The sequence below is a fragment of the Choloepus didactylus genome, chromosome 18 (genome assembly GCF_015220235.1).
Source record: "Choloepus didactylus isolate mChoDid1 chromosome 18, mChoDid1.pri, whole genome shotgun sequence".
NCBI classification, from domain to species: domain Eukaryota; kingdom Metazoa; phylum Chordata; class Mammalia; order Pilosa; family Megalonychidae; genus Choloepus; species Choloepus didactylus.
This window is the reverse complement of record NC_051324.1, coordinates 17,306,337-17,316,879: the sequence shown is the minus strand read 5'-3', so window position 1 is coordinate 17,316,879 and position 10,543 is coordinate 17,306,337. Positions and strand designations below refer to the sequence as shown.

The window sequence follows — 10,543 nt, the reverse complement described above, 5'->3', positions numbered from 1 at the left end:
AGTTTCCACCCTTGGTAAACCCTGGATTCTGGCTTTTTTCCCATAACACAGGCACAGAAGGAAATAAGATTATCAGAACCAGGAACCTGCAGATAAAATAAAAAACATAAAAAGGCCTAGATAGACTAAAGGTAATATAGTTATCTGACCAGACTATATAAAAAAATTTTTTGTTTTAGGAGATAAAGCAAAATCTGAAATATTTAACAGGAAACCATATGAGGAGCATTACATAATGATTTTTCTTCACACTGTAGCAAAACTTTTCTGGTGTGTATTCTTGAGCCCTTCTTTGCATTTTGCATTCCTTTCTTTCGTCTTTCAGTATATTGTGTACAACTTATTCTCTTTCCCTTTATTATAAATATTATTTTTTGTCCATGAATAAGGAAAGCTCTTTCTGGACCAGAGACTTCCACAAAGACAGAATGGTAGTTGACATTCATGATTGATCAGCATGGAAATAACTTTCCTACTTTTTTGGATTCAAAGATAAGAAAAGAGGCAGAGCAAAGCTTCCTGCTGTGAATTCCACCTCTCCCAAGTGCAAGCATGTGATGCAGCCTCAACCAATTAAACGCCCCCACCCAGGAAGTTGAATCTTGAAAAAGTGATGCAAATGCTCAGACAGTCCAAAAGGGTCTGCAGAGACTGCAGCAGAAGTTCCAGATCTCAGGTCCCACAGTTTAGCTGAGGGTATCTGGAGCTGGCCCAGTCAGCAGTGGAGGAAGCAGAGCCCAGAGCAGCCAGGTTCAGGCAGGCAGTTCCTGAGTGTGAGCTCAGCATTACTACCCTCAGTTTCCTTCTATTTTCTGAGATTTTTCTCCTACCTCCTCACTGATTCTGAGAACTCATTAACATTCCAATAAATTATTTTACTCTTCAGTTAACCAGTGTTGGTCTCTGTCATTTGCACCTGTGGTACAGACAGTTTGGGGTTGGCCAGGATAGTGCTATGGTCAGGAAGAGGTCGCCAGGGTTCAAAGTCCCCACCAGATTATGAGTTATGTGACAGGAGCATGCAAAGGTTGAGCCTTTACTTTGTCTCCAGTGACAAAGACTGAAAATGGTAGTAGCAATAATGGTAGCAAATAATATATATTGAGAGATTATTCTATAGCAAGTTCTGTGATAGGACTTTACCTACATCAACTCATTGAATCCTCACAATGAAGATGGTAAAATGAAGTAGGAGCTATTATTACTCCCATTATATCCAGAAGCAAACAGACTCAACAGATTAAGAAATTTGCCCAACATCACTCGGGCATCAAGCTGTCAGTGCTAGTGTAAACCCAGATGGTTATGTACAAGAGCCCAAGCTTATCACAACCATGCTGCACTGTCTATAGCTCTTCCAACCTGCTTTATCTTCTCCACTTTGTCATAGTAATAGGACTTTACATAAGATGTGCAAAGTGCTTTTAAGCCTCATTGTCCCCAGGCATCAAAAATAATTTTTGATTCTGACAACCAGTCCCCACAAACACATCATGTCCCTTGAAAAGGTCTTGGTTTTGTCCTTTGCAGCATGGATTACTGCATGCTCTTCTGACTGTTCAGAGTCCCAAAGAGGCAAACTTCTATGGAAATAAACAAAGATCAGACAAGTGAGAGAAACAGGCTTTTTTATCCAGAACTAGCACTGGCATGCAGTCAGCCATCATTACTTGCATTTGGAATAGACTCAAATGCAGGCAGGGCAGTGGAAAAGCTTGATAGGTGTGCTCTGATTGGCAGTTGTTGGCATGGGGTAGCTAGAGGAGGGCTGTAAGAATTTGGGCATCATACATGATTGGCTTGGGAAGCATATGGCTTTCTCATGTAAATCCTGAGTTGGAAGCTGGAGCAAATAAATATGGAAGCCAGCAGTCAGTTGGTAATGTCCTGAACATTTGGGACCTATCACTGCAGAGGTTGTAGGTCAAGAGATCTGTTGTCATATGTGGTCTCTCCATTGTCCCTTCAGACTCTCATTTTTCTTGCATTCTTCCTCACAGGGTCCAATTCCCACTGCTCATGGCAGCCTGTCTGGTGACTCAGGACTATGGGGTTTCCTCATTTTTTGAAGATGGGCATTCCACAGCATATTGGCAAACTCCTGTTGTTTCCTGAAAGGTCTTTAAATCCCGTCTTAAATCCCCAATACTGACCTCCATTATGTGACAGCAAATGACCCTGGCTTTCCTTTCTCTTCTCTGGCCACTCCTTCCCACCTCCTTTGCTGATTTTCCCTCATCCACTGGAGGCCATATTAGCATTTCTGGCCTTCCTCCTTTCCTTTCTCTCTCCCCTTGCTCTGTGGATGATCTCACCTGTCTATGTGGCTTTAGAGATCTTGTATATTTCAATGTCTTCCAAATATATACTCCATCCAAGACATCTCTTCTGACCCAAGACTCATATATCCAAATACCTGTTTGCTATCCCCCGCTTATCTCTCAGAAGCTAAAAGTCTTTTCCATATTAATCCTTTATGTCCCCAATCCAAGTTAGAAATAGACATCCTCAATTTCACCCTTTCCTTTATCAGCAGGATCCAGACCACCAGCTAGTTTTCATGAAGTCACCTGTGGGTGTAACTAAGTATTCTCTTTCTCTGTCTCTTCTGCAACCATCCTAGTCCTTACCACTGCAGTGTCCTCCTGACCACCTATATGTCTGCTTCTGCTCCTATCTGCCTCTAATCTGTGCCCCTCACAGCAACCAGGGTGACCCTAATTCAAACTAAATGGACACTATTCTACTACACGCTTAAAATTCTTTAATGACTTCTCATTGTATGGTGAATAAAACTAGGAGGTCTAACCATATCTGTCTGTCCTTATCTGCACTCAACATCATGTTGACTCCCCTACAGCCTTGCTCACCAAACACGGGCACTGGCTTTCTTTCAATCCTTAGATACACATCTAATTTCCCACCTTGGGACCATTGAAGATGCTGTTTCTTTCTTCTGGAAGACTCTTACACCATCTTTCTGAATCACTGACACCCTGTCAACCTTTTTGTCACAGCTTAAATGTCTCAAATGTCTCTTTCTCAGAGAGACATTCCCTGACCAACCAAACTAAAGATTTTCCTGCCCAACACCCACCCCCCAATAATTCTCTATATCCGATTACAGTTTCTTTTGGGTAATGGTTTATGATTAATTCCTTTGTTATTTACTTTTTAATGGTCTCTCTCATTCTAGTCTACAAGTCCATGAGGAGATACCAAAAGGTCCATCTTGCTCCTGGTGGCATCCCTAGCACAAAGCACAGTGCATCCATCAATAAATAATACAGGAATAAAACAGAGAGAGGAACGAAGGTAGGAAAGAAGACCGTGAGCATGAGTGGAGCTGGGGTTGCTTTTGATGAAAGGTGTTGGCAGTATGGGCTATTCCCAAAGGGGAGATCAGGCAGTAAAGACAGAGTTAAAGAGCTTCATCAGTGGGACAAATGCAAACTCTACACAACAACTGGTTGGGATGTCTGGGTATTAGCACCCAGTCAACTCTGCTCATCCCATAATTGGGCCAGTAGAGGGTGTTACTGTCATATTTGAAAAGTGGGGAAACTGAGACCTAGAACAATTCAATGAATTAATAGGGTCATCTAGTAATGGAACTAGGAACAGTCCTGAATTCATTCATAGCCCCCTGTAACACTGTATCTATGACATTATTCTCTGAAAGGAAAACTCCACACTGATCTGATATTTCACAGCTGCTTAGTATGAGGCTGGAGGCACTTTACTTGAGAACCCTTTGAAATCATACCCTGTGAAAAATTCCTGAGATTCCTACTTGACATTTTACTAAACAAAAAAATTGATAACAATAACAAATAGGTATTCTAAGCACTTTAGAAATATTAATTTAATCCTTAAAAACATCCTATGAAATAAATATTATTTAGATGCCCATTTGTCAGATAAGGAAACCAAGTCCCACGGGGGATAAATAACTTTCCCTGAGTCATGCATCTAGATAGTAGCAGAGGTGGGATTTGAACCCAGGGATTCCAGCTCCAGAAGGCCTGCTCATAAACCATGCTGCCTCAGTCTATTTCAAAACTATGACATGGCTATCAGAACCAGGTTGCACTACTAGGAGAAGTGTCCAGAAGGGGATGAAGAGACAGACCTGCTCTCCTTACAATTAACCTGAAGCCTCAGTTCCACTCCCAGCTCCCTGCTCACAGGGGGCAATGACTGTCCATCCTGAAGACAACTGGGCTGAAGACAGCAGAGCCCCATCTGCTCTTCAAATACTTAAAATAAAATAACTGCAGTTACAAGAAAAGACCATGAGAGATCATTCCTGTGTTTAATTAGTTGAAGGTCTGTCACTGGCAGAGGGAGTCCACCCGCTCTGTAGCTCAAGGACAGAGCCAGCACCGTGCGTGGAGGTCATGGGGAGGCAGGATCCAGGTGAAAGCTGGGGAGAACCTTTACAAAGCCAAAGTGTTTCATAGTAAATTGACTTCTAGTTAAGATGGTGAGATCCCCATCAAGGAAGAGATAGTAAAAATGACTGTTATCCAGACAGGTGTGGAGAGGACATGGGGGGTGAATATAAAATCTCTCCAGCTCTGATTCAGTGGAGCTAGGACTTGGGTCCTGGATGAGTGGCTTGAGGGATCTGTGGTTTCAGAAATCCAAGCCCATCCCCCCCACCAGAAACAGCAAGAGTGAAGTGAGGGGAAAGGGAGAAGGTGACAGTGACGGAGGAGAAGGAGGGCAAATCTGGCTTACTCTTTGTAAACAAGACTCATTTCCCAAGGCCCATACTTACAGATATCACCACAGGAACAATTATCCGTGTTCATCTTGAGAAGCTGTCTTGGGATTGCCTCTCCAAGGTCTCCCCAAAACTGATAAATAGGCATGAGGTGGTCCAGGTTCAGCCCTTCCTTTGTGAATTGAGGCTCAGGCACCAGCTCCCAGGCCTCCCAGCCTTTACAGGCACTCAGAGCTTTAAGTCTCTTGCATCTGGTCTTTTGTAGGAAATGAAGATCAGTCACCAATTGCCCTGCTTCCCATCTTTACCCTATTCCAGCCCCAAGTCCCAGGACCTACTCAGGGAATGATGTCTTGGGTTCCCTTATGTCCTGACTGTGAATTTTCATCATATTGAGGAAAAAAGTAAAACCAGGGAAGTCAGAGCAGCACAGGGAAGCTGGGTAAGTTCTAGAAGTCTCAGGCTCACACACACACACACACACACACCTCCTTTTCTTACTACTCTCTTCTCCATTTTCTCTCTCACAAACATACTCATATTCTTTGGACAGTCTTCATAGAATCTATCCCCTTAGTGTTTGAAGGTAATACAATGCCTCCAACCTTCCTAGCACTCTGCAGTTCTCCAAGTGATGTCAGGTGCTGTCTTTCATGTGACTCACACAACCTGCAGGAAAGGCTTTCTTGGTGAGATGAGGATGCCCAGGGAGGTTGTGCAGTCTATTCAGGACCACTCAGTCACTGTGCCAGAGGAGGTACTAAAACCCAGTTTCCAATGCCAAGTTTGGTGCCCTTTACATGCTGCCCCACCCTCTTCACCTCTCTCCACCCAGCCTCACAGCAGCAGGTTTGTCTGTAAGACTGTCTGACCATATAAGCATCTGTAACGCACTGACAGACTCAGAGCAGTGTTTCCCAAAGTCCAGGATCAGAACTACTGGGGTTTTGCTGACAAGGCTCTCATTCTCAGACCTGAGCTCCTGAAACAGTGTTTCAAGGAAAGGGGCCAGAAAATAATATTTTTAGTTAAAACGAGCATTTTAGGTGACTCTGATGTACAATAAAATGTGGAAGATGCTTGCCTTGAGGATTAGGAAGCACATAACCCATTTCTTTGGGTTTCCTCTGCCTTCCCCAACCCTGTTATCTTCCTCCTACCCTCCCTCCTGTCAGAAAGCTATCCCAGCCTGTTGAAGGAAGTAGGTTCTGATGGGGTCTACAGAGGTGGGACAACCTCTGTCTCCATAACAGAAACAGAGGTGGCAGCCAGGTGAGCTCGGGTTACCATCCATTAGACTTTCATTTTTCATCCCTCTGGAGAATTTGAAGGTCTTGCTTGATTCTTGTTAATCTCTTAATGCTTAAATTACTTTGTTGATAATGTGGATGGGATTGTTTTGTATTATATTTTAACCTAATTCTTATTTACACATAATAATAATAATAGGGACTATTTTTTGAGTGCTCACTGCATGACAACTGTTCGTGTGAAGCACTTTATTACTAAATTTCATCCTTGTCCCAATCCATTTTGTACATGAAGAAAGCAAGTCTTAAAGAGCTCAAGTAAACTGCCTGAGGTTTCATCCCTAGAAGGTGGCAAAGCTCAGAATTGAAATCTGCCACTGACAATGGATCTTCATCACTGTACCCTGGCATACAGGGAGTGCTTGAATTTGGGGTCGATTTATTTTGTAATTGGCCATTTATTGACTCCTTTTATTTCTAATGGCATTTTGGTTAATTTTTTTAGGTTTTCCATATCATCATTTCAGCATATAATGATCACTTTTCCTTCTCCTTTAAAATATTTTTTTTACTTTTTTCCTCTTGTACAATTGCACAATAACCACTTGTTAGAATGCACACACCAGTTGAAAATATAATTTAAAACCTATACAATCTCATAACATGTAAAGGCAATGTGCATTCTTAAACATTTCCAGGTATAGTAAGATGATAAGATTTAAAATAAGACAGATATTCATCCTATAATATTGAATATGCCAGATTAGAAGTTGCTGAAATGATTACTTTGCATGAAGAACTTCGATGTTATGTTTTTGTATGTGTTATTACTTTTGGTGCTTATATGAAAAATTATGAAGTTTAGTCAAAGATATTTTCACTAAGGAAGTTGATTTTGTTTATATGAATGTCCTTATTCAAATGGAGACATTAAGTAAATACCTGCTGCTATTAATGTTTCAGACTCGTGGTGAAATGGATGGGGGCAACTGGACAGGGGACTCTGAGTTCCAGCTCCTGGGGCTCTCAGGAATCCCAAGCAGCAGCAGATCCTGTTTTGGATGTTCCTGTCCATGCACCTGGTCACAGTGGTGGGCAATGTGCTCATCATCCTGGCCATAGGCTCTGACTCCCGCCTGTACAGTCCCATGTACTTCCTCCTGGCCAATCTCTCCTTCACCGACCTCTTCTTCATCTCCAACACAATCCCCAGGATGCTGGTGAACCTTCAGGCCCAGAACAAAGCCATCTCCTATGCAGAGTGCCTGACGCAGCTCTATTTCCTGGTCTCCTTGGTGGCCCTAGACAACCTCATCCTGGCCTCCATGGCGTATGACCACTATGTGGCCATCTGCCACCCCCTCCACTACACCACAGCCATGAGCCCTGGGCTCTGTGTCCTGCTCCTGGCCTTGTGTTGGGTCTTCTCTGTCCTCTATGTCCTCATCCACACCCTCCTCATGACCAGGGTGACCTTCTTGTGGCTCCCGGAAGATCCACTACATCTTCTGTGAGATGTACGTCCTGCTGAAGCTTGCATGTTCCAACACCCAGATCAACCACCTAATGCTGATTGTCACAGGCTGCTGCATCTTCCTCACCCCCTTAGGGTTCATGATCCTGTCCTATATCCACATTGTCACTGCCATCCTCTGAATACCCTCAGCTTCTAAGAAGTACAAAGCCTTCTCCACCTGTGCCTCCCATCTGGCTGTGGTCCCCCTCTTCTATGGGACCCTTGGCATGGTGTATCTGCAGCCCCTCCATACCTACTCCATGAAGGACTCTGTGGCCACAGTGATGTATGCTGTAGTGACCCCCATGATGAACCCTTTCATCTACAGCCTGAGGAACAAGGACATGCTTGGGGCCCTGGGAAGGCTTCTACTGGGGAAAGCCTTTCAGAGGACAATGTAAGGGTAATTTTGGGAAGAGGGCATTGAAGTGGAGATGGAACAATTCTACCACCACATGCAAGGCTTGACCTAGACCTTGAAGGACAGGTAGAGTTGAATTGATTTGACGTTCATTCAGTCATTCATTCCTTCACTTAATTGATAGTGCCTGAGCACCATAGGGCTTATACTGGGTTACAAACATGGATTGGAAGCTAAGGAGCTAAGGCAGGAAGCCTGGTCTGGCATTTTAGTGGTGGAGGTTTGGAGAAGGTGTCCCTGTGGTGGTGAGAGCTGAGCTGAAGAAAGGCAGAAGAATTATGCTGGAACAGTGGTAGGGAGAGGAAAGTTCAGTCCTAAAGTGACGAGTTCTTGGAGGTCATCTGACCACCCTAAGCCCTGTTTTCTTATCTTAATTGAGAATAATGCATATTTATCTCAGAGGGATTCCATGTGGATCACATGACATAAGGTACAAAAGTCCTTTGCACGGAGTTTGGCAGGAACTATGGGCAGAGGCAGGGACATAGGAAACCACCTGGTGTGTCAGGGGAACATGTGAGTTGGTGCTTATGGATTGTCATTTGTGACACATAAGCAGAAAGGGATGAAGCTGAGACACACAGAGATATTTTTGACAGGCCTTGAATGCCATGTAAGGCACTTGGAATATATTCTATAGGTAATGAGATGCCTCAGAGGGTTTATTAGTTTTAATTTTCATTATTTTCATTAAATTACTTGCATGTATGGTAGAAATATCAGAAGTGAAAATAAGCCAGAAATAATTACCTGTATTTCCACCATGCAAATACAGCTAATTTCACATTTGGTGTTATTTTAAGGTTTTGACCTCTATTTATATAGTTTTAAAAAATTGAATTCAAATTGTTGATTCTTACTTATTCAATTAACACTATTATAATCTTTTCATGCTAATAAATATTCAGCTAAAAAGTTATTTAATGCCTGCAAAGTATTCCCATATTCAATTTAATGACCATATTACAATTTAAGTAATTTCCTATTACTCCAGATTTAGCTGTTCTCCTCTTTTCCCATTGTATACAAGATGGCAGTAAATGTTCCTGTATGTACATCTTTATTCATTTGTTTGATTATTTCCTAAAGCAAACTTCTAATATAAAATTGCTGGGCTGAAAGTTTTTATTTTTATGGCCTTTGATACATTTTACTCCAATTGCTCTCTAAAAAGTTTATACCAATCTACTCTTTCACCAAGAGGGGCACAAGTGCTTGTTTTGTCTTGTTTGTGATGATTTGCCTTGTGAGATGTGGAAGGAGAGGAAGCTCATCCAACTTTTAAGGACAATAGGCAAAAGCAAAAATGACATTGGTCTTCTTGAGTAACGTTTTGCCAGTTAACCTAGTTCAAAAAGGGGATGGGATTAGATTTCTGGTATGCAAAATATTGGAAGCAAATAACCAATTAAAGTAATATCCAGTGTCTGACATGTTGACCTCAGGTGAGCAGAAGGTGCTAGAAGATGGGGAACTGGCCAGAGGCGGGGGCTGCTGCAGTGAGGGTCTCATCCCTGCCTGGTGGGAGGGCAGAGGTCCCATGGGAGTCCAAGCCTGGTCCACAAGGAGTCACTTCCTCCACACCCACCTAGAAGGGGGCATCCAGACCAGTGGGGCACACTGCCCTGGGCAGAGCAGGGGACAGAGGCAGAGTGGCAGGTGGGGTCCCTGTTCCCTTCTCTGTCCTTTAAAATCCTGTGTGTTAATGGTGCTTCATTTGGCCTTTTGAGCTCTGGCCTATTTTGGTAACTGTTTCCACTGCAGGGCAGGCAGGCATTACCCCATGGGCTAGTTAAGAGATCTGAAACCTAAGCTCTGCTCACATGTCCTGGGAAGAAATAAACATGATGAGTTGAGCTCAATTGAAAGCAAATGACCACAGGGACCCCACACTGGTACCTCCCACCAGACAGCAGTATTAGTGTAAACAATGTGATATGCAATCTGAAAGTGACACGTGGAGGGCTGGCAGAGTCAAGGAAGGTCTTTGGATTTCCTGTGTGAGACCACAGTTTTCCTTTCAGTGGGTATTAATATCTGCCTCTGGATTTGAGCCCCAGGTTCTCACCATCAGGCACCCCTCTGCTATTGCTCTAACTAACTTAAGGTTACTTGGTATGGTGCCCATTTCCCCATGTCCTAACCAGCACTATCATTTTTTTTAGCACTATCATTTTAATAAATTTTTATCTTATCAGTGAAAAATCATATTCCATTGTTGTTTTAATTTCCATTGCTCAGATGTAGTTAGGTTGAACATTTTTCCTAGTATTTTTGTGCAATCTGCATTTCTTTTGTCGGCTGTTATAGTGTATTTTTCTTCATTGTTCTTGTCTATTCATTTTCTACGTTTCTTCCTGGCTGTTAGTCTTTTTGTGAATGAAGATATATATTCCATCCTTTGTCCATTGTAACTGTTATATTATTATTGTCATAATTTGCATTTTAGACAATATCTATATTTAAATTTTACAAGGTGTAAAGAATAATATAATAAACACCCATAAATCAATAATGCAGCACAACAAATAGAACTTCCTGTGTATTTCTTCCTTTCAGGAATTATCATGATCCTAACTTATGTGTTTATCATTTCCTTCCTTTTCTTTATTGTTTTATTGCATGTG

General features: G+C 42.4%; 1 pseudogene; it reads left to right on the top strand.

The window, feature by feature from the left end:
* The first annotated feature begins 6,900 nt into the window (after positions 1–6,900).
* Positions 6,901–7,896, top strand: LOC119514635 (annotated as a pseudogene).
* The last annotated feature ends 2,647 nt before the right edge of the window (positions 7,897–10,543 follow it).